Raw genomic sequence first — 24,319 nt, 5'->3', positions numbered from 1 at the left:
ATACAAAGTATTCTATCACAAAACTACAGTAGATATCAATATACACTGCTTCTTCTTCTCTATATCATGCTGCCTATAAAGCTGAATTTGTAAAATGACACAATGCTTTCGTCTAGATAGATAAACTTCCATACATGAAGCGGAGGACCCCAGGCATGGCATCTTAGTTCTTCCAGGACAAAATGTACATAAAGATTTTATTTAAAAATATTTACATTTGTACACTTTCTTAAAGATGTGTCCTTTGATCATATGGCAAAAATCCCAACAATACCAAAAATAAACATAATTGTTCAAGTCACATCCAGAAATGTCCTCTATGTAGCAGAATATAAAATATTGTGATATTTCTGCATGGTATATGATATTATCATGCTGCCTGTTTTTGGTCATGTTGCCTTCCATAAAATGAAATTAAAATTATCACAAAAGGAGTATGTACAATAACATGGGCCAATAAAAACAACAGCATGTGGAAAAAAAACAAACACAACACAACTGGCAGCAAAGTTAAAATAAAAAAAATAGCATAAATTATGTCTGATTTCCAATAGATTTACAGAACATTTTAATTGTCATACAGAACATTTCAAATTATTGGTACAGAGCACATGAAAAAGAAATCTATGAGTTGCCACAAGGCAAATACACAGCAGAGAAACTAAAATAAGGAAAAAACTTGGTGGCAGATGGCTGGCAGTAGTCTCACATCAGAAATCGCTGCCACTTCCCAGCCTCTGGCTTGCATGATTGTGAAATGTTGGGAAACAGCAAAGTCTGCTGGATTTATAAACTATTGTTGTAAATGGAGAGATCTCCAATATCCCTCGGGAAAATAGATGCTTTGGATGTATTAACTGTATTGAACCAAAAATGCATCAATCAGTCTGGCTAGTGAAAGGAATCAGAAATGAATTTACAGATTGGCGTTCTCCTCTCATTCCTAATGCTTTCAGCTATGAGCAGAGAAATCTTGGCACAGGGCTAGATATTTAAATTTAGTAATTTCCGCAAGAGCTAAGTGGGTGCTGGGATGTCATCACACCCTGTGCTTTTCTGCTATAAGATGTGATGTCTCCATTCTTGTTTTTTGCCTCTGTGATCAGCCCTAAACCCAATAGAAATGTTTAGATGTTCTGTCCTGTTCTTCCTTCCTTATCATACAGAATTTTACTAGCACACTTGAAACAACTATTCCCTAAGGCATGGCATTATGATATCTAATGGTAAGTCTGATTTTTTTTATATATTTTTGTTTTCTAGTACAGTATTGAGCTGTAAATAATGGAAGCAGTCATTGATTACATAGTATTACAACATGGAAGATTTATGGGATAAATACTAGTCTAGGATTGGTAAAAGTTCCTCTTCAGGATAGTTTACACTTTTTAGGCTGCAATGGCTAAAATGCTGGCTACTAATATTCTGTGCTAATGTTCTAATTACTTTTTTCACATCTCTATGTTTTTGCTTAATATTTTTTTTGTGTCATACTGAGATTTATTTATATATATATATATATATATATATATATATATATATATATATATATATATAGTAAATAACTGACAGAGAAATAGCACCTGTTCTGAAAGTATTTAAGAGTCATAGAAATAGTTGTCTGGGTTGCCACATACAGATTTTTCAATATGTGTTTGCATTTGTTATTAATTGCTGTTTTAATATATGTACATAAGAAACTGCATCATCTAATTAGATTGTGTTATAATAGAATGTGTTATTAGGTTGAAAAGTTTATTTTTGCATAGGGTATTGTAATGGTATAGTAGAAAAATAATGTCTTTTAAGGTTGATGTTTTTGTTCAATAACATTCTAAGGAATGTCCACATGGTTGTGATATTCAGTGCTTTATGTATGTATGCCATGGTTATGCCAACTAGATCTCAAGACATATTAAAACATCACAAATCAAGTGGCAGGTATCCACATAACAGTCATTACAGCAATGCTGCCAGTTATCCTTTAATCACCTGTATTATACAATAAGAGAAAGCATCAAATGTTAACATGAAGACTGGAACCTCAATTACTGTATTGTTTCAATGTGTAAGTCTCATGAGATGTATTTAAAAAAAACATGCTAAATGATAAAAATCAAACATTTGTAGTGTAAGGAATAAAAGTAAACTATGGTAGAATTGTAGGTCTGTTTATACAGGTAGAAATGGCTCATTTTTAAGCAACTACCACAGATTTTCACATTGTATTGTGTCCTAATTTAAAATCTCTCCATGTAAGATACATATAGCTCAATCTGTCTACATGTGGCTTTCCTGCAAATGAATATATACATTTTTAATGAAGATTTTTCTATCTCATGGTATTACTAAGAGTTAACCAAATTGACATGCTGGAGATAAGAGAGCCAATTACACATTAAGCAATTTTATCTTTTAGCTTCGCATGGTATAAACTCAATCTGCATTTTCAGAATTATTGGTGCATTCCAGCAATTAATGTCTATTTTGAAACAATATATGCACTGATAAAGCTTTCCGATATTCTTTTGTGGACAAATGCATTTTTATTAAAAAAATTGAGTTTTTTTTACACTAGGAGATGCTGACATTTCATTGTAATATAAGTCTAATGTACACCAAACTAAATATCTTCTAACTAAGAACATTCATATCAGTATGTATACATAATTTTTAATCTTTTAGTTTCTACAAGTTTTATTGAATAGTGTCTAACAATAGGTTACGGCACAACATATACTCTTCGCAGGGGGAACTCATAGAAATTATTTGATACATAGCCAGCCACTGTACGAAATGAACAAAACTAATATAGGAGAGAGTAGGAGGGGACACAGAGGGAGGTAGGTATCCTGAATATAGAGTTAGTAAAAGATCAGCATTGGTGATCGCTATAGGTGTGAGTGGTGACAGCCATGTGTATCGATGAGCCGCGTGTCATCTACAAATATTACAAGGGGAACAGGCATAGGTAAGGCCTGTGCAGTGATCCATGGATTCCAAATGACCTCAAATATGGGTAGAGTGTCTGTCCTGGTCGTCCCTATCTTCTTGAACAACATCAGTAGGTTTACTCTGTTCTTTACCTCAGTAAGTTATAAATCTGGTGCTATAAACTGAATCAAATGATGAGGTTACTGGGGTCGTATTACCTTAGACAGAGTGGATAAGGGTCTTGTTATTCCAGAGAGGCGACCAGGGGCAGTGACACCATATGTAGGCCATATCGCCCAGAGCAATACAGCCTCTGAAGCAGCTGTTGGGTAGGTGGGGGAACATATTAGATAGACAGGTGAGAATGTAATAAACTCTATGTAATAACCTAAGGGAGGTCTCTGTCAATGACACTTGCTGGCTACCCTTCGCCAGAGTAGAGCAACAATGTCCCCATAATTCTTAATATTTTAACGTTGTTTTCATTCTGGTCATTTTAACTGTATCCAATTTGGTTTCTTTTTATATTAAAGTAAAAGAATATACCCATATTTTAACATGGAGCTGCACACCCTCATCTGCGAAGCCGGAGTTCTGCGCATGTGAAGTAGCTCCGGCTTTGGGAGTGACCGTGCAGCTGTGGGCCTGCATTCTGCGCATGCATACATATTTTGTGTGTATGTCTGTTTTTAATAGAGCACATGAAATACCATGCATTACTAATATGGTAATCTGCAAATCTTCCATATTGTGGTCCTCTCTGGAGAAATGTGCAGCTACTGGGAGATCTTTCCTTCCATTTTTAATATCAGATGTCCAGTTAGGCTACCGACCAAAAGTGACTTACAACCAAATAAGAAAAGCAGCATATACTCGCATATAAGGTGACCCAACACGAAGCCAGAGTACCCCTGGAAGTCACTTAGCCCACAACTGGAGATCCACGTCATATTGCCAAGGAACTCCAACCAATTCTGCATAAAGACACAAGACTCAAAGAAATATTCACAGTCCATCCTCTCCTGTGCTTCCAGCAACCTCCAAACCTGAAACAACTGGTTGTCTGGAGTGCCCTGAGACCCCCATCAGAAAAAGGTACCTCACCCTGCCTGCAAAGCATGTGTAAAACATGCAAGCATATTCGCACAGGTGACCAGGTACCTGTACCTCAATCACAGCATGCACATCAGATCAAGTGGACCTTTTCCTGCAGGTCCTCTAGTGTGGTCTACCTTATTGTGCGTCAACAGTGTCCAACCACAGGCCTCTATGTTGGGGAAACAGGACAGGGACACCATCAGCACATGAACTTGCACCGATCTGACATTAAAAATGGAAGAAAAGATCTCCCAGTGGCTGCACATTTCTCCAGAGAGGACCACACTATGGAAGATCTGCAGACTACTATTATAATGATTTTCGTATAGGAGTTGTATCGCACACCTTAGGTTTTGTTGTTCAGGTGCTCTGGATAGGGTCCCAATCCCATTCAAACATCATAGTACGGAATCCAGTCACACTGATTATGAATTTGAATTTTTTTATTTTGCACACAGTTAAATTTAAGTGACGTTTCGGTCAATCACTGACCTTCTTCAGACACTGTGAATGTTAAGGTGGGATAACATAAGTATTTATACATGACAGTGGGGAAGGAAACAAAGGGATATGTACAGTGGGCATATTAACATATTTACACAACAAGTATACATGATACAAATACAGAGAAGGTCAGGATAATTCCTGTGACAGCAAGGGTAAATCATGTATCAATTAACATAGTATATCAATTCATATGGTAATGGATGAGCAGGGAAACTTTGGGAATGCTATAAGATTCAATAGTAGAAGGCTTGACAGGGTAATCAAGTAGTAATGGTACCTGTAAAGGAAGCATAAGAATATAAGACAGTGCTTACCAGTATGCAAGTTTAGTCAGAGTTCAGAAGCTGCTATGCAGGCTGGGCGCTTAGGGGAAGAGCGGGAGTCCGCTTGTGTGGTAGAAGCGCTGCAGTGGTAAGTGTTGTGGGGCTTTAAATAGAAATATTAGGCGCGCGAGCGCCTGAAAACGTCACTTCCGGTCTGGACCGGAAGTGCGTCATAGCTTGCGTTCCACCCGTTGCCGCGAGGTGGAACGCATGGGCTGTTATATGCTGATTGGAGCAGAGATGGTGGGGGAGTGGTTGTAGCAAGAATTAATGTAATGGATGTGCTACACGATAAGAGAAATTAGGAGAATGGCGCAATGATAGTATCAAAGGGAGATACTATTAGTAATATGGGATAATGGGAGTAATTAGGCTAAACAGTAAATGCCTATATAATAGAATAAATTGAAAAGCGCCAAATATAGAAAGTGATCTATAGTGTATCTCATGCTACAATGGGAGTAGATGCAATAGTATGGAATGGAATGTGAGAATATGGAATGTGAGAAAATATATGGCATATGTAGATGTACAAAGTGATAACATAGCAATAACACAGATTAGACATATATCTACTATATTGCATATACAATACCATAGCGTTGATGATATGTATTGTTTTCAGCGTCTCTGTAACAAAAATAGAATTGTTCATGTTAATAACAAATCAGCAGAAGCTTTGGATATTATAAACCCTATTCATTCCTTTAGGTGACAACGTTTGTAGTGTGTGAATCCAAAACGACTCTCTTTTTTTCAGAATTGATACTCGGTCCCCACTGCGTCTCGGGGTCCCTATTTGTTCGATAACCTGGAATTTTAGTTGGTTAATGGAATGCTTTTTTTCAAGGAAGTGGGCAGGTATTGGGAGTAAAGTGTTCTTTAGTCTGATGGTAGATTTGTGTTTGGAAATTCTGTCTTTGATGGGTAATGTGGTCTCACCGACATATGCGAGGCCACATGGGCATTTGATCATGTAGATCACAAAATCGGAGTTACATGTGAAGAAATCATGTATGGGATAATTTTTCCCGTTAAGGGGGTGTGAAAAAGTCTCGCCTTTTTGTACATTGTTGCATTGTGCACAAGAAAGGCATGGGAAGGTGCCTTTTTTCTGAGTTTTCAGGAATAGTTGTTTTTGTAATTTAATTCCCGAGCCTATGTCAGCTTTAACTAGTCTGTCTCTTAGGTTATCGGGACGTTTGAAGCAGGGTAGAAATGGTTCGTTGAACTCTGGGATATTTGGGTGTCCTTTATGGAGTATGGGCCAGTGTTTCCGTATGATTTTATGGACTTTGAAGGAAAAAGGGTGATAGGTATGGACAAAAGGTATGCGACTTTGGGCGGACCTTTTGGGTCTCGAGGGCGTGTTTCTGTATTTTGTGAGTGTGTTGGAAGGGTATCCTCTTTCTGAGAATTTGGCTTGCATCTCCTCTAATCTAGTGTTTAGGATCTCTGGTTTGCTGATGATCCTTTCAAGTCTTTTATACTGGGAGATGGGGAGTGAGTTTTTTGTAGATTTGGGGTGACAACTAGTAAAGTGAAGGAGGTTGTTACGATCGGTTGGTTTGGTATAGAGATCTGACCATAAGGTCCCATCTGTCTCTTTGATGATCATGGTATCTAGGAAATTTATTTTCTCACTGTCACTGTGGAGTGTAAATTGTAACTCTGGCCAAATTGAATTGAGATCAAGAAGAAAATTGTGCAGGGAGTCCAATGTGCCACCCCATATGCAGAACACATCGTCGATGTAGCGTTTCCAGATGCGACAGTGGGTGGAAAAGAGTTGATTCGGATAGACAAAAGATTCTTCAAAGAAGGCCATGTAAGTGTTCGCATATGGGGGTGCCACATTGGACCCCATGGCAGTACCCTGTCGTTGGATGTAGAATGAGTCTTGAAACATGAAGTGATTTTCTGTGAGTACGATTTCTAGTAATTCCAGACATAGATCAATTACAACCGTGGGGTAGCTAGTTTCTTTAAGTAGTTCCTGAACCGCTCTAAGGCCTTTGTTGTGGGCTATCGAGGTGTAAAGGCTGTTAACGTCTAAGGTAACTAGAAGGTCTGTAGGGTGGACTTTTTTAATGTCATTAATAAGTTCGAGAAATGAGTTGGTATCGAGGAGAAAAGACTTAGTGGATCTTACCAATGGGGTTAGAATTTTTTCGAGAAGAATAGACAGTGGTGAGAGTATGGATTCGGTTGATGCCACTATGGGACGGCCTGGAGGTTTATTGAGATTTTTATGAATCTTTGGAAGGGTATAAATCACGGGGATAATGGGTGTTTTTTGTGTTAGGAAGGTGTGTGTGGAGGAGTCAATCGTGCCAAGTGAGAGATGTTTATCCAAGGTGTCTTTTATTCTTCTAGAGATCCTGGCTGTAGGATTTCTATCTAGTTTCTCATAGATATTGGTATCATTAAGTTGTGATAGTATTTCGTTAATGTAATCCTCTTTATTTTGGATTACTATAGCTCCGCCTTTATCGGCTGGTTTTATGGTAATCTCTTTGGATGTCAAAAGGTTAGATAGTGCTAATTTGTCAGTGCTACTCATGTTATTGGGTGCATATAGTTGGCCTGAGTCTATGTTCTGTCTCAGTTGGGTGATGTCTCTGTTGACTAAATTAATGAAGGCTTCAACACTATGTGAACCTTTGGGTGGCATGAAGTGACTTTTATTCCTCAAACCTAATGATGGAAGATTGATTGGGCTTCTATTCTCGATAGTTGGTGGGATAGAGTATTCAAAATGTGTTTTGAGGCGGATCCCTCTGAAAAATTTTTGTAGGTCCATTTCTAAATCGAAAGTGTTGAATTTATGTGACGGACAGAATGACAGACCTTTCTGCAGTAAACACATTTCTGCTGGGCTAATGTTTTTAGAGGAGATATTGACAACTAATGGAGTCTCCCTACCTGGGACCGAGTAGTCATGGTTGCCATGTTGTCTCTTGTGCTGCCCCCTCCGCGTCTTCCTCTTGGGCGGCGGCCTCGAGTTGTTCCTAAAAAAGAAGAAGAAGAATGGGTATGATCCTGAGGTTCTCCCTCGATGCTTGAGGCCGAGGAGTTGGCTGATGATCTGTAGTTTTTTCTGTGGAAATATGTTTGGAAGTTGTCTTGCCATCTGTACACTCTGTCGTTAAGATAGTCTTCGGCGTCTCGGAAGAATTTTCTCCTTTTCTTGTTTTCTGTATCCTTTTTGAAGGAGTCGAGATAGGTGTTGACTTTGGTTTTGAGCGAGGTGAAGTCTTCTGTTGTAAGAGTAGTTTGTAATTGAGTTTCGATGTTCTTCACTTTCACTTCTAGATCTCGTATTTCCTTGTGTAGAAAGTCTATGGTGAGGGTTATGAGGTCTAAAGAGCACTTATTCAGAATCTGTTCATATAATGAGCAGTATTCCTTATTCTCCTTGAAGAATGTAGGGCGTAGTGGGACTCTTAGTCCTCTTGGGATGCGTTGAACACGTAGGTATTCCGATAATGTGGCGCAGTGGAGTTGAGAGTTAAGAAGTTGTTTTGATGAACGTTCCAAATCCCTTGATTTAAATTCGTTCGTCGGGATCTGTAAGAAATCGGTTGGTAATTGTGTTTGTGCAAGTATGCCGGCAACCTCTTCTTGATTGTAGGAAAAAGTTGGTAAAGACATAGTAGGTGGGTGCTGATACTCGTATGGGTAATCAGATTTTCGTATAGGAGTTGTATCGCACACCTTAGGTTTTGTTGTTCAGGTGCTCTGGATAGGGTCCCAATCCCATTCAAACATCATAGTACGGAATCCAGTCACACTGATTATGAATTTTAATTTTTTTATTTTGCACACAGTTAAATTTAAGTGACGTTTCGGTCAATCACTGACCTTCTTCAGACACTGTGAATGTTAAGGTGGGATAACATAAGTATTTATACATGACAGTGGGGAAGGAAACAAAGGGATATGTACAGTGGGCATATTAACATATTTACACAACAAGTATACATGATACAAATACAGAGAAGGTCAGGATAATTCCTGTGACAGCAAGGGTAAATCATGTATCAATTAACATAGTATATCAATTCATATGGTAATGGATGAGCAGGGAAACTTTGGGAATGCTATAAGATTCAATAGTAGAAGGCTTGACAGGGTAATCAAGTAGTAATGGTACCTGTAAAGGAAGCATAAGAATATAAGACAGTGCTTACCAGTATGCAAGTTTAGTCAGAGTTCAGAAGCTGCTATGCAGGCTGGGCGCTTAGGGGAAGAGCGGGAGTCCGCTTGTGTGGTAGAAGCGCTGCAGTGGTAAGTGTTGTGGGGCTTTAAATAGAAATATTAGGCGCGCGAGCGCCTGAAAACGTCACTTCCGGTCTGGACCGGAAGTGCGTCATAGCTTGCGTTCCACCCGTTGCCGCGAGGTGGAACGCATGGGCTGTTATATGCTGATTGGAGCAGAGATGGTGGGGGAGTGGTTGTAGCAAGAATTAATGTAATGGATGTGCTACACGATAAGAGAAATTAGGAGAATGGCGCAATGATAGTATCAAAGGGAGATACTATTAGTAATATGGGATAATGGGAGTAATTAGGCTAAACAGTAAATGCCTATATAATAGAATAAATTGAAAAGCGCCAAATATAGAAAGTGATCTATAGTGTATCTCATGCTACAGTAGACTCAGGCCAACTATATGCACCCAATAACATGAGTAGCACTGACAAATTAGCACTATCTAACCTTTTGACATCCAAAGAGATTACCATAAAACCAGCCGATAAAGGCGGAGCTATAGTAATCCAAAATAAAGAGGATTACATTAACGAAATACTATCACAACTTAATGATACCAATATCTATGAGAAACTAGATAGAAATCCTACAGCCAGGATCTCTAGAAGAATAAAAGACACCTTGGATAAACATCTCTCACTTGGCACGATTGACTCCTCCACACACACCTTCCTAACACAAAAAACACCCATTATCCCCGTGATTTATACCCTTCCAAAGATTCATAAAAATCTCAATAAACCTCCAGGCCGTCCCATAGTGGCATCAACCGAATCCATACTCTCACCACTGTCTATTCTTCTCGAAAAAATTCTAACCCCATTGTTAAGATCCACTAAGTCTTTTCTCCTCAATACCAACTCATTTCTCGAACTTATTAATGACATTAAAAAAGTCCACCCTACAGACCTTCTAGTTACCTTAGACGTTAACAGCCTTTACACCTCGATAGCCCACAACAAAGGCCTTAGAGCGGTTCAGGAACTACTTAAAGAAACTAGCTACCCCACGGTTGTAATTGATCTATGTCTGGAATTACTAGAAATCGTACTCACAGAAAATCACTTCATGTTTCAAGACTCATTCTACATCCAACGACAGGGTACTGCCATGGGGTCCAATGTGGCACCCCCATATGCGAACACTTACATGGCCTTCTTTGAAGAATCTTTTGTCTATCCGAATCAACTCTTTTCCACCCACTGTCGCATCTGGAAACGCTACATCGACGATGTGTTCTGCATATGGGGTGGCACATTGGACTCCCTGCACAATTTTCTTCTTGATCTCAATTCAATTTGGCCAGAGTTACAATTTACACTCCACAGTGACAGTGAGAAAATAAATTTCCTAGATACCATGATCATCAAAGAGACAGATGGGACCTCATGGTCAGATCTCTATACCAAACCAACCGATCGTAACAACCTCCTTCACTTTACTAGCTGTCACCCCAAATCTACAAAAAACTCACTCCCCATCTCCCAGTATAAAAGACTTGAAAGGATCATCAGCAAACCAGAGATCCTAAACACTAGATTAGAGGAGATGCAAGCCAAATTCTCAGAAAGAGGATACCCTTCCAACACACTCACAAAATACAGAAACACGCCCTCGAGACCCAAAAGGTCCGCCCAAAGTCGCATACCTTTTGTCCATACCTATCACCCTTTTTCCTTCAAAGTCCATAAAATCATACGGAAACACTGGCCCATACTCCATAAAGGACACCCAAATATCCCAGAGTTCAACGAACCATTTCTACCCTGCTTCAAACGTCCCGATAACCTAAGAGACAGACTAGTTAAAGCTGACATAGGCTCGGGAATTAAATTACAAAAACAACTATTCCTGAAAACTCAGAAAAAAGGCACCTTCCCATGCCTTTCTTGTGCACAATGCAACAATGTACAAAAAGGCGAGACTTTTTCACACCCCCTTAACGGGAAAAATTATCCCATACATGATTTCTTCACATGTAACTCCGATTTTGTGATCTACATGATCAAATGCCCATGTGGCCTCGCATATGTCGGTGAGACCACATTACCCATCAAAGACAGAATTTCCAAACACAAATCTACCATCAGACTAAAGAACACTTTACTCCCAATACCTGCCCACTTCCTTGAAAAAAAGCATTCCATTAACCAACTAAAATTCCAGGTTATCGAACAAATAGGGACCCCGAGACGCAGTGGGGACCGAGTATCAATTCTGAAAAAAAGAGAGTCGTTTTGGATTCACACACTACAAACGTTGTCACCTAAAGGAATGAATAGGGACTATAATATCCAAAGCTTCTGCTGATTTGTTATTAACATGAACAATTCTATTTTTGTTACAGAGACGCTGAAAACAATACATATCATCAACGCTATGGTATTGTATATGCAATATAGTAGATATATGTCTAATCTGTGTTATTGCTATGTTATCACTTTGTACATCTACATATGCCATATATTTTCTCACATTCCATATTCTCACATTCCATTCCATACTATTGCATCTACTCCCATTGTAGCATGAGATACACTATAGATCACTTTCTATATTTGGCGCTTTTCAATTTATTCTATTATATAGGCATTTACTGTTTAGCCTAATTACTCCCATTATCCCATATTACTAATAGTATCTCCCTTTGATACTATCATTGCGCCATTCTCCTAATTTCTCTTATCGTGTAGCACATCCATTACATTAATTCTTGCTACAACCACTCCCCCACCATCTCTGCTCCAATCAGCATATAACAGCCCATGCGTTCCACCTCGCGGCAACGGGTGGAACGCAAGCTATGACGCACTTCCGGTCCAGACCGGAAGTGACGTTTTCAGGCGCTCGCGCGCCTAATATTTCTATTTAAAGCCCCACAACACTTACCACTGCAGCGCTTCTACCACACAAGCGGACTCCCGCTCTTCCCCTAAGCGCCCAGCCTGCATAGCAGCTTCTGAACTCTGACTAAACTTGCATACTGGTAAGCACTGTCTTATATTCTTATGCTTCCTTTACAGGTACCATTACTACTTGATTACCCTGTCAAGCCTTCTACTATTGAATCTTATAGCATTCCCAAAGTTTCCCTGCTCATCCATTACCATATGAATTGATATACTATGTTAATTGATACATGATTTACCCTTGCTGTCACAGGAATTATCCTGACCTTCTCTGTATTTGTATCATGTATACTTGTTGTGTAAATATGTTAATATGCCCACTGTACATATCCCTTTGTTTCCTTCCCCACTGTCATGTATAAATACTTATGTTATCCCACCTTAACATTCACAGTGTCTGAAGAAGGTCAGTGATTGACCGAAACGTCACTTAAATTTAACTGTGTGCAAAATAAAAAAATTCAAATTCATAATCAGTGTGACTGGATTCCGTACTATACTATTATAATGAGACATTTTAAGACACAGAGGGAAAGGAAAGAATGGGAGTATAAATTAATGAGGAGATTCAACACCTTGCAAAGTGGTCTTAACATTCATGTCAGCTTCATGACCTACTATCTCTGACCTGAACAAGAAGATAAGAGCCAGGGCTCTCTTTTCATACCTCACAAGTTTTTAGTGTGTTTATTGCTGTCCTGTCGTAAATAAGATGTTCCCTGTATTTATCAATCTGTTGTTTTAAGGTTTTTTTTAATATCCTTTGATGATCACTGCCTAGTGTGTATAAAATGCTGTGAATTTTCTGTTTGAAGCATAACATCATGTCTGACGAAGAGAACTAGTATTCTCCAATGCTCCTCATCAAATATACTCAGTTAGCCTCAAAAAGTTATTGCCTGCTTTCTTCACTCTTCTCCAGTTCATAAAGGGTATCCTATGTGGTGAAACCCTCTTTTCGGTCATTGGCTGGGTAGGAGGGCAAAATGGTGTGGGTTCTCTGGGATGGTTCACTATTTTATGGCCACCCAGCACATTAATAGAAATACAATTCTTAACCCTTTCTATTTGTGTTTCATAATCCTTATATTTACCCATTAACTTCTTTAGGATGATGAAAAATGATACAATTTTCCAATATACTTTCTATATCAATTCATCACAGTTTTCTAGATCTCTGCTTGCTGTCATTCTATAGAAGGCTGCATTATTTATCAGGGGATAGAAATTTATCCATGGTCACACAGGTGTGTCTCATTACTATCATAAAGAGTAATCAGAGTGTGACTATGGTTAGATTTCTGTCCACTGAAAATAAATGATGCAGCCATCTATAGAAGTACAGCAAGCAGAGATCTAGCAAACTGTGAGGAATTGATACAGAGAGTATATTGGAAATTAATAGAACTTTTCAATATTCAAACAATATCAATTACTTGTTACTTTAAGGCTCAGACACATTTTTTTGTAATCTGTCACTTTACATGGTTATAACTTTTGAAGTTTTTTATTAATACAAAAATAAAACAATTTTTAAAAAAAAAAAAAGATCTTGTTTTCAAGCGGATAATTTTACCAGCTAAGTTAGTTACTAAATAACATTTTCCATATGTCTGCTTTACGTTTTCATAATTACGTTTACTTATAATGAGGGAAACATCCTAGACTTGGTATTCTCCCGACTTACTTCAATATCTAATTTTACCAATTCTTCTTTTCCACTTTCGGACCATAACCTTCTTTCTTTTACGTTCAATAACCTCTCACCTTCCCAGAATCCTTTCACCCATCATTCATATCAGAACTCAGGTGCCATTCACCAACTCATAGAGACCTTCTCCCATCTCCTCTTTCACCTGGCTACTAACCATTATAATCATATTGTCAGAAGTGCCCTAGATGATATGGCACCACTCTCTATCAGATTTTTTTAACACAGATGTAGGCAACCTTGGCACATGGACAAAACTTGCTTTCTGGGTCCAGAGGTTGGGGGGGGGGGGAGCATATAGAGAGCGTGGCGGCATGGCAGTGAGTGTGGCCTCCATGCTGGTCCCCGGCTGCTGCATTGTGGAATCCTGACCTCATTACACACCGACATGGGAGCCATCACCGCCGATGAGTCCACAGGCGACTCCTTATCGACAGTGATGGAGCTGGCAATGACCAAAAAATCAACTTACTGGATAAAAGTTTTAGAAAAAAGTGGTCTAACTCCGGGTCACAGGAGGATGGATATTCCCAGTACTAGCGTATGCAAAGCAGCCTGTCTCAGTGCTCCTTCTCCATGGGGAAGACTCTCCTAGTGCACGGTCTGAACCTCCAAAAGATGGAGAACTACAAGATAAACAGTGATATTGAGAGCAGCATAGTTGCCACACATGTAATGATTGCCAAGCGTAATAAACAGATGCTGCAAGCCAAACATATCCAGAAAAATTGTCTTCTCCACCACGGTCTGTGGGATCACTATAGCACCAAGGTGGGAGGCCTGCTGTCTTGGGGTTGTGCTGGACCCTGACCTCTCCTTTGGCCCATATATTCAATTTCTTGCTTGGTCTTGTCACATGCATCTCAGAAACTTCTCCAGAATCCGTCAGAATTTGCTTATTGTTAGTCTGACTCACTTTTGACCAACTCTAACTCACTCTTGACCAACTCTTGACCAACTCTTCCACTCATTAAATTCTCTCCTCTAGAATCTATTCTTAATGAAGCATCCAGGCTTCAGACCAAATGCTACAAGGATGATTTCAGTTTCTGTAATCATTCCACAAAGCTCTACATAATACTTGGCCTCCCTATCTTACTTCTCTCATCTAAGTCTATCGCCCAACCTATTTTCTTCAATCTGCTAGTGATATTAGATTAATCTCTACCTTAATTCGAACCTTTCAGGCACATTTCCAGGACTTCTCCAGAGTTGCACCAAGTCTCTGGAATGACTTTCCCAGGACTATCAGGCTAATACCCAACCTCTAAAGTTTCAAACATGCTCTTAAAATCCATCTTTTTAGGCCACCCATCCACGCTCATGAAAAGTCAACTTTCTCTTTACTAATCCATCCTATATTTCCTCCCATCAGTTATCCGGCAAACTCCAAATATATACCAATCTCAAAGCTTCTCTGCACTCACATTCACCTTGGATATATACATAAGAGGGTGGCTGATGGCTGGTTCAAGCAGCAGAATTTTTATTTATTAAATTATTTTAAACTGTTATAAAGAATGGCTGGACCATTATAGAAGCTCTTATACTTCTCGTGTCACTCCCTTCATCCTTATAGACTGTAAGCTCTTTCTAGCAGGGCCCTCACTCCTATTGTTCTATATGACTGTTTGTACTGATTTCATTTTTGATCTACACTATCGTTTAAAAGCTTGGGGTCACCTAGACAATTTTGTGTTTTCCATAAAACTCTACTTTTATTTTTCAAATGAGTTGCAAAAAAAAAAGATCTTGTTTTCAAGCGGATAATTTTACCAGCTAAGTTAGTTACTAAATAACATTTTCCATATGTCTGCTTTACGTTTTCATAATTACGTTTACTTATAATGAGGGAAACATCCTAGACTTGGTATTCTCCCGACTTACTTCAATATCTAATTTTACCAATTCTTCTTTTCCACTTTCGGACCATAACCTTCTTTCTTTTACGTTCAATAACCTCTCACCTTCCCAGAATCCTTTCACCCATCATTCATATCAGAACTCAGGTGCCATTCACCAACTCATAGAGACCTTCTCCCATCTCCTCTTTCACCTGGCTACTAACCATTATAATCATATTGTCAGAAGTGCCCTAGATGATATGGCACCACTCTCTATCAGATTTTTTTAACACAGATGTAGGCAACCTTGGCACATGGACAAAACTTGCTTTCTGGGTCCAGAGGTTAGGGGGGGGGGAGCATATAGAGAGCGTGGCGGCATGGCAGTGAGTGTGGCCTCCATGCTGGTCCCCGGCTGCTGCATTGTGGAATCCTGACCTCATTACACACCGACATGGGAGCCATCACCGCCGATGAGTCCACAGGCGACTCCTTATCGACAGTGATGGAGCTGGCAATGACCAAAAAATCAACTTACTGGATAAAAGTTTTAGAAAAAAGTGGTCTAACTCCGGGTCACAGGAGGATGGATATTCCCAGTACTAGCGTATGCAAAGCAGCCTGTCTCAGTGCTCCTTCTCCATGGGGAAGACTCTCCTAGTGCACGGTCTGAACCTCCAAAAGATGGAGAACTACAAGATAAACAGTGATATTGAGAGCAGCATAGTTGCCACACATGTAATGATTGCCAAGCGTAATAAACAGATGCTGCAAGCCAAACATATCCAGAAAAATTGTCTTCTCCACCACGGTCTGTGGGATCACTATAGCACCAAGGTGGGAGGCCTGCTGTCTTGGGGTTGTGCTGGACCCTGACCTCTCCTTTGGCCCATATATTCAATTTCTTGCTTGGTCTTGTCACATGCATCTCAGAAACTTCTCCAGAATCCGTCAGAATTTGCTTATTGTTAGTCTGACTCACTCTTGACCAACTCTAACTCACTCTTGACCAACTCTTGACCAACTCTTCCACTCATTAAATTCTCTCCTCTAGAATCTATTCTTAATGAAGCATCCAGGCTTCAGACCAAATGCTACAAGGATGATTTCAGTTTCTGTAATCATTCCACAAAGCTCTACATAATACTTGGCCTCCCTATCTTACTTCTCTCATCTAAGTCTATCGCCCAACCTATTTTCTTCAATCTGCTAGTGATATTAGATTAATCTCTACCTTAATTCGAACCTTTCAGGCACATTTCCAGGACTTCTCCAGAGTTGCACCAAGTCTCTGGAATGACTTTCCCAGGACTATCAGGCTAATACCCAACCTCTAAAGTTTCAAACATGCTCTTAAAATCCATCTTTTTAGGCCACCCATCCACGCTCATGAAAAGTCAACTTTCTCTTTACTAATCCATCCTATATTTCCTCCCATCAGTTATCCGGCAAACTCCAAATATATACCAATCTCAAAGCTTCTCTGCACTCACATTCACCTTGGATATATACATAAGAGGGTGGCTGATGGCTGGTTCAAGCAGCAGAATTTTTATTTATTAAATTATTTTAAACTGTTATAAAGAATGGCTGGACCATTATAGAAGCTCTTATACTTCTTGTGTCACTCCCTTCATCCTTATAGACTGTAAGCTCTTTCTAGCAGGGCCCTCACTCCTATTGTTCTATATGACTGTTTGTACTGATTTCATTTTTGATCTACACTATCGTTTAAAAGCTTGGGGTCACCTAGACAATTTTGTGTTTTCCATAAAACTCTACTTTTATTTTTCAAATGAGTTGCAAAATAAATAGAAAAGATAGTCCAAACAAGGTTTGAAATATTTTTTCTCATTTGAAATAATTTTCCCCTTTAAACTTTTCTATCATCCAAAAATTCTCCCATTGCTGCAATTACAGCATTGCAGACTAGAGATGAGCGAACATACTCGTCCGAGCTTGATGCTCGATCGAGCATTAGCGTACTCGTAACTGCTCGTTGCTCGGACGAGTATTTCGCCCGCTCGAGAAAATGGCAGCTCCCGCCGTTTTGCTTTTTGGCGGCCAGAAACAGAGCCAATCACAAGCCAGGAGACTCTGCACTCCACCCAGCATGACGTGGTACCCTTACACGTAGATAGCAGTGGTTGGCTGGCCAGATCAGGTGACCCTGGGATAGACTAGCCGCTGCCCGCGCTGCTCGGATCATTCTCTGTCTGGATGCCGCTAGGGAGAGAGCTGCTGCTGCTCAGGGAAAGCGTTAGGGTGTTCTATTAGCTTACTGTTAGGCAGGAGTGATTCTTAAAGAACCCAACAGCCCTTCTTAGGGCTACAATAACGTTATAATTTTTTTTTTTTTTTATTTGCAGCTAGTACCATATTGTGAGGAATTAGCAGGGGACTTGCTACCGTTGTGTTTAGCTCTTAGTGACACACACATCCACCTCAAACACCAAAGTGGGAAAATTTATTAGGGGTTTGAGTAGAATTAGGCACAGTCTGCCAGTTTCTTTTTATTTTACGTTTATTTTTTTCATAACTCAGCGTCATCTCATCTGGCATAGTAGTGTGCTGTAATACTTGGCTAGAAAATAGCCATAGGAGAATACAAACGTCTTAATTACGCCTGCAGTAGCGTTATATATATTTGATTTCTGGTTGATCTGCTGGTGGCTGTACTTGCTGCAGTGCATCTACTATCAAATTGGGAGCAATTTGGAGTCAGACTTGCGACCACTGTGTTTTAGTGACGCACATATCCATCGCAAAGACCGAAGTGGGAAAATTTATTAGGGCCCAGGGTTGTATTTCAATTAGGCACAGTCTGCCAGTTTCTTTTTATTTTACGTTTATTTTTTTCATAACTCAGCGTCATCTCATCTGGCATAGTAGTGTGCTGTAATACTTGGCTAGAAAATAGCCATAGGAGAATACAAACGTCTTAATTACGCCTGCAGTAGCGTTATATATATTTGATTTCTGGTTGATCTGCTGGTGGCTGTACTTGCTGCAGTGCATCTACTATCAAATTGGGAGCAATTTGGAGTCAGACTTGCGACCACTGTGTTTTAGTGACGCACATATCCATCGCAAAGACCGAAGTGGGAAAATTTATTAGGGCCCGGGGTTGTATTTCAATTAGGCACAGTCTGCCAGTTTCTTTTTATTTTACGTTTATTTTTTTCATAACTCAGCGTCATCTCATCTGGCATAGTAGTGTGCTGTTATACTTGGCTAGAAAATAGCCATAGGAGAATACAAACGTCTTAATTACGCCTACAGTAGCGTTATATATATTTGATTTCTGGTTGATCTGCTGGTGGCTGTACTTGCTGCAGTGCATCTACTATCAAATTGGGAGCAATTTGGAGTCAGACTTGCGACCACTGTGTTTTAGTGACGCACATATCCATCGCAAAGACCGAAGTGGGAAAATTTATTAGGGCCCGGGGTTGTATTTCAATTAGGCACAGTCTGCCAGTTTCTTTTTATTTTACGTTTATTTTTTTCATAACTCAGCGTCATCTCATCTGGCATAGTAGTGTGCTGTAATACTTGGCTAGAAAATAGCCATAGGAGAATACAAACGTCTTAATTACGCCTACAGTAGCGTTATATATATTTGATTTCTGGTTGATCTGCTGGTGGCTGTACTTGCTGCAGTGCATCTACTATCAAATTGGGAGCAATTTGGAGTCAGACTTGCGACCACTGTGTTTTAGTGACGCACATATCCATCGCAAAGACCGCAGTGGGAAAATTTATTAGGGCCCGGGGTTGTATTTCAACTAGGCACAGTCTGCCATTTCCTTTTTTATTTTACGTTTATTTTTTTCATAACTCAGCGTCATCTCATCTGGCATAGTAGTGTGCTGTAATACTTGGCTAGAAAATAGCCATAGCAATAGGATAGCATCGTTTGGTTTTAAAAACTAAAAAACACAAAAAAAAAAAAAAAAAAAAAAGTTAAAAAAAAAATACAAGTTATAACTCTCATTTTCAAAATGTTTAACCCGAGGGCTAGGGGTAGAGGACGAGGGCGGGGACGTGGGCGTCCAACTACTGCAGGGGTCAGAGGCCGTGGTCCTGGGCGGGGTGAGACACCACCTGCTTATGAGGGAGCAGGGGAACGCCGCAGAGCTACACTCCCTAGGTTCATGTCTGAAGTTACTGGGACTCGTGGTAGAGCACTGTTGAGGCCAGAACAGTGCGAACAGGTGATGTCGTGGATTGCCGACAATGCTTCGAGCAATTTGTCCACCAGTCAGTCTTCCACGCAGTCCACCCATGTCACCGAAATCGGCACTCCTCCAGCTCCTGCACCTCAGCCTCCTCCCCCCCAGTCTGCCCCCTCCCAGCAAAATTTGCCATTTGAACCGGCATACTCTGAGGAACTGTTTTCTGGACCCTTCCCACAGTCACAAACCACTTGTCCGGTTGCTGATGAGCAATTTTCCGATGCCCAGGTTTTCCACCAGTCGCAGTCTGTGGGTGATGATGACCTTGTTGACGTAGTGGAAGAAGTGTGTAAAGAGGTGTCCGACGATGAGGAGACACGGTTGTCAGACAGTGGGGAAGTTGTTGTCAGGGCAGGAAGTCCGAGGGGGGAGCAGACTGAGGGATCGGAGGATGATGAGGTGACAGACCCAAGCTGGGTTGAGAGGCCGGGTGAACACAGTGCTTCTGAGACGGAGGAGAGTCCTCGACCAGAACAGGTTGGAAGAGGCAGTGGTGGGGCCAGACGGAGAGGCAGGGCCAGAGCTGGTGCATCAGCGCCAAATGTGTCAACTAGTGAAGCTCCCGTGGCGAGGGCTCCTGCGGCGAGGGCTAGATTTTCAGAAGTCTGGAGGTTCTTTAAGGAAACACCGGATGACCGACGGACTGTGGTGTGCCACATTTGCCAAACCAGGATCAGCAGGGGTTCCACCACTACTAGCTTAACTACCACCAGTATGCGCAGGCATATGAATGCTAAACACCCCACTCAGTGGCAACAAGCGCGTTCACCTCCGGCCGTGCACACCACTGCTCCTTCCCCTGTGTCAGCTGATAGTCAGCCCCCTGCCCAGGACCCTGCCACAAAAACCCCATCGTCACCTCCACGATCCTCCACAGCATCCACCAGCGTTCAGCTCTCCATACCCCAGACGCTGGAGCGGAAACGCAAATATAGTGCAACCCACCCGCACGCCCAAGCCCTTAATGTGCACATTTCCAGATTGCTAAGCCTGGAGATGCTGCCCTATAGGCTAGTAGAGACCGAGGCCTTTCGCAGCCTCATGGCGGCGGCCGCCCCTCGGTATTCGGTCCCCAGCCGCCACTACTTTTCCCGATGTGCCGTCCCAGCCCTGCACCAGCACGTGTCAGACAACATAATCCGTGCCCTGACCAACGCCGTTTCTGACAAGGTCCACCTGACCACGGACACGTGGACGAGTGCTGCCGGGCAGGGCCACTATATATCTCTGACGGCACATTGGGTTAACTTGGTGGAGGCTGGGACCGAGTGTGACCCTGCGGCTGGTCATATACTGCCGACGCCGAGGATTGCGGGGCCTACCTCGGTCCAGGTGTTTGAGGCCTACTATGCCTCTTCCTCCTCCCACCCCTCCTCCACCTCCTCCTCCGAACGACCATCCGTGGGCATGGCGCCATCAGTCGGTAGCTCTAGGCACAGCAGCAGTGCCGTCGCTAAGCGACAGCAGGCGGTGCTCAAACTGCTGAGCCTAGGCGATAAAAGGCACACCGCCCAAGAACTATTACAGGGCATCACGGCGCAGACTGATCTGTGGCTGGCACCGCTGAACCTGAAGCCAGGCATGGTTGTGTGTGACAACGGCCGTAACCTGGTGGCGGCTCTGCAACTCGGCAGACTGACACATGTGCCATGCCTGGCCCATGTGTTAAATCTGATAGTTCAGCGTTTCCTCAAGACATACCCCAATCTGTCTGATTTGCTCACGAAGGTGCGCCGCATCTGTGCGCATTTCAGGAAGTCCAGCACAGATGCTGCCACTCTCAGGGCAGCGCAGCGCCGCCTCCAACTGCCCGCTCACCGACTGTTGTGCGACGTGCCCACGAGGTGGAATTCAACACTGACCATGTTATCCAGAGTTTACCAGCAGCGCCGAGCGATTGTAGACTGCCAGATGTCAACTTCCACCAGAACTGGTAGTCAGGTCAGTCAGCTTCCTCAAGTCTACAATGAGGAGTGGACGTGGATGTCTGATATCTGTCAGGTGCTGAGTAACTTTGAGGAGTCAACACAGATGGTCAGTGGCGATGCCGCCATCATCAGCCTCACCATCCCGCTGCTTGGCCTGTTGAAAAACTCTCTGGTCAGCATGAAGTCGGAAGCTTTGCGCTCCTCACAAGAGACAGGGGAAGAAGATTCCCTTGTTGATAGCCAAAGCACCCTTAGGTCTGTTTCTCAGCGCATATCGGAGGAGGTGGAGGTGGAGGAGGATGAGGAGGAAGAGGAGGAGAATGTTGGCGAGACACAAGAGGGGACCATTGTTGAGTCCTACACTGTTGAGCGTGTATGGGCAGAAGAAGAGGAGTTGGAGGAGGAGGAAATGGACAGTCAGGCCAGTGAGGGGAGTGAATTCTTACGCGTTGGTACTCTGGCGCATATGGCAGATTTCATGCTAGGCTGCCTATCCCGTGACCCTCGCGTTCAAAGAATTTATTCCAGCACCGATTACTGGGTGTTCACTCTCCTGGACCCACGGTACAAGCAAAATCTTTCCACTCTCATCCCTGGAGAGGAAAGGAGTGTGAGAATGCATGAATACCAGCAGGCCCTGGTGCACAAGCTGAAACAGTATTTCCCTTCTGACAGCGCTAGCGGCAGAGTGCGTAGTTCTGCGGGACAAGTAGTGAGGGAGAGTAGGCGAGCAGGCAGCTTGTCCAGCACTGGCAAGGGTACGCTTTACAAGGCTTTTGCCAGCTTTATGTCACCCCAGCAAGACACTGTCACCTGTCCCCAGTCTCGGCAGAGTAGGGCTGATCTTTACAGAAAGATGGTGAGGGAGTACGTAGCTGACCATACCATCGTCCTAAATGATCACACAGCTCCCTACAACTACTGGGTTTCAAAGCTGGACATGTGGCACGAACTGGCGCTCTACGCCTTGGAGGTTCTTGCCTGCCCTGCCGCTAGCGTCTTGTCAGAGCGGGTTTTCAGTGCAGCTGGTGGCATCATCACCGATAAGCGTACACGCCTGTCGACTGACAGCGCTGACAGGCTGACGCTTATCAAGAGGAATAAAGCATGGATTTCTCCTAATTTCAAATCTCCAGCAGGTGAAGGAAGCTCAACCTGAATAATTTATCCACTCCTCCTCCTCCTCATTTTCCTCCTTCTCCTCCTCTTTCTACAGTAAAGCAGAGGAAACTGGCTGTTTTTTGACAGGGCCCACTGGCTCTAGGTATAGTACTTTATGCATTTAATTTTTCTGGAGGGCCACCGACACGGTCCTCTGTTTTAAACAATTTTTGGGAGTGCCACATACAGGCACTCAATCTATTCAATTTTTCTGGAGGGCCACCTTTCCGGTCCTCTGTTTTAAACAATTTTTTGGGACTGCCACATACAGGCACTCAATCTATTCCATTTTTCTGGAGGGCCACCTACCTGCTCCTCTGGTTTAAAAACTTTTTTGGACTGCCACATACAGGCACTCAATCTATTCCATTTTTCTGGAGGGCCACCTACCTGCTCCTCTGGTTTGAAAAATTTTTTGGACTGCCACATACAGGCACTATCCAAATTGAATTGTCTCCATAGCAGCCTCCACACGTTGTCTCCATTGCTACCTCCAAAAGTCGTCCATATAGCTGCCTCCATACATCGTCCATTTATCAAACGAGGTTTGTCAGGCCGAAATTTGGGTTGTTTTCATGGATTCCACATCAAAGTTGTTAACTTTGTCGCCACCCTGCTGTGTTATCCACAAAATACACTGGCAAACTTTTACCATTTACGGATATTATTTCAGCGCTTCTTGCGCATCTGTTTACATTCCCCTCACCCGCCATATCCTAAACTTATAAGAACGCTACTACACTTGATCTTATACAGAAGGTTCTTAGAAGTGCTGTTTGGGGAGTAGCCTAGAGACAGGGGCTTGGATTAACGAAAGCTCGCCTGGCAGCGGAGCGCCAGCCCCATGCGCATCATGCGCATCTTGGGGCTGGTCATATACTGCCGACGCAGAGGATTGCGGGGCCTACCTCGGTCCAGGTCTCAAAGGCCTACTATACCTCCAAATCCTCCCACCCCTCCTCCACCTCCTCCTCCTCCGAATTACCATCCGTGGGCATGGCGCCATCAGTCGGTAGCTCTAGGCACAGCAGCAGTGCCGTTGCTAAGCGACAGCAGGCGGTGCTCAAACTGCTGAGCCTAGGTGATAAAAGGCACACCGCCCAAGAGCTATTGCAGGGCATTCCACATCAAACTTGTTAACTTTGTCGCCACCCTGCTGTGTAAGCCACAAAATATACTGGAAAACTTTTTTCATTTACGGATATTATTTCAGCGCTTCTTGCGCAGATGTGTACATTCCCCTCACCCTTCATATCCCAAACTTATAAGAACGCTACTACACTTGATCTTATCCGAAAGGTTCTTAGAAGTGCTGTTTGGGGAGTAGCCTAGAGACAGGGGCTTGGATTGGCGAAAGCTCGCCTGGCAGCGGAGCGCCAGCTCCATGCCA

The 24,319-nt window shown here is 42.2% G+C and overlaps 1 protein-coding gene across 1 annotated transcript in view; it reads left to right on the top strand.

Moving 5' to 3' along the window:
- The first annotated feature begins 1,088 nt into the window (after window positions 1-1,088).
- Window positions 1,089-24,319, top strand: part of ELAVL2 (ELAV like RNA binding protein 2) — a 155,583-nt gene continuing 132,352 nt past the window's right edge. Inside the window, exon 1 of the mRNA XM_072153358.1 lies at window positions 1,089-1,226. The gene's annotated coding sequence lies outside the window, so the exon portion shown is untranslated. The remainder of the gene's footprint in view (window positions 1,227-24,319) is intronic.

This window comes from Engystomops pustulosus, chromosome 1 (assembly GCF_040894005.1).
Source record: "Engystomops pustulosus chromosome 1, aEngPut4.maternal, whole genome shotgun sequence".
Lineage (NCBI taxonomy): Eukaryota > Metazoa > Chordata > Amphibia > Anura > Leptodactylidae > Engystomops > Engystomops pustulosus.
This window is presented reverse-complemented; position numbering and strand designations above follow the sequence as displayed.